Here is a 925-nt window from a genome sequence, read left to right as displayed (position 1 = left end):
GTTTTCACTGATTGGAGCTCAATGATTGTGTATTTTAATTTAATCAGAATGTACTAATACAGCAGTTCTCAATCGTTTTAATAGTCTGAACCCACATTACAGAGCTAACCAGTTCCATGATGCCTTTTCTCACACCTATGATTTCTTTCCAAGTTTTCTGAACTGTTCAAATGTGGATGCCTAAAGTTATGGACTTAGACATATTTAGGCATCTAACAAAAGCCTCAGTTCAACACAGGCTCTTAAATACATGCCTTAATCTTACTGGCATCAATGAGCTGGCTCACATGTTTGAAGTGAAACATGTGCTTAACTATCTTGCTGAACTGGGGCCTAAGTCACTTGGTTTCCAGAGATGCTAAACTCCCACAGCTCTGCTGAAACAATAGGGTACTTATTTTAGCTGCCTAAAAATGGAACTGGATGCCTAACTTTAGGCAGTGAAGTTTGAAAATTTTGCCCACCACTACAAGAGACTTCACAAACTTGAAATTAATTATTATTCAGATAATAATAGTTAATTGTTTTAGATTCAATTATTGAATCCCTAAGTAACTTTTCATTACATTTGCTGTAAGATACCACCCCCCTCTCTTTTAAATTAGTGAAATATTTTAAAAGGAAAAAATACAGTAATATACACATCTCATGCCCTGGATATAGTTGTATTTATCTTTGATAATTTCCAAGGGCCCTGATTCATCAAGGTACTTAAAGAGCTGCATAATTTACACACATATTTAATCACTTTCCTGAATCATTATCAAAGTAAGGGAAAAATAAATTAGAGTTCTTTCAAATCTGTAGTTTTTTAGATGCAGCTCTTAAAAGTTCTCCTTTCCTATGCACAACTAAAATGTTAAGTGAGATATTGTAATACTCCCCCAAATTAAATGCACCATGACTGAAGATTTGAAGAAGGCTT

This window comes from Lepidochelys kempii, chromosome 3 (assembly GCF_965140265.1).
Source record: "Lepidochelys kempii isolate rLepKem1 chromosome 3, rLepKem1.hap2, whole genome shotgun sequence".
In the NCBI taxonomy this organism is placed as follows: domain Eukaryota; kingdom Metazoa; phylum Chordata; order Testudines; family Cheloniidae; genus Lepidochelys; species Lepidochelys kempii.
This window is presented reverse-complemented; position numbering follows the sequence as displayed.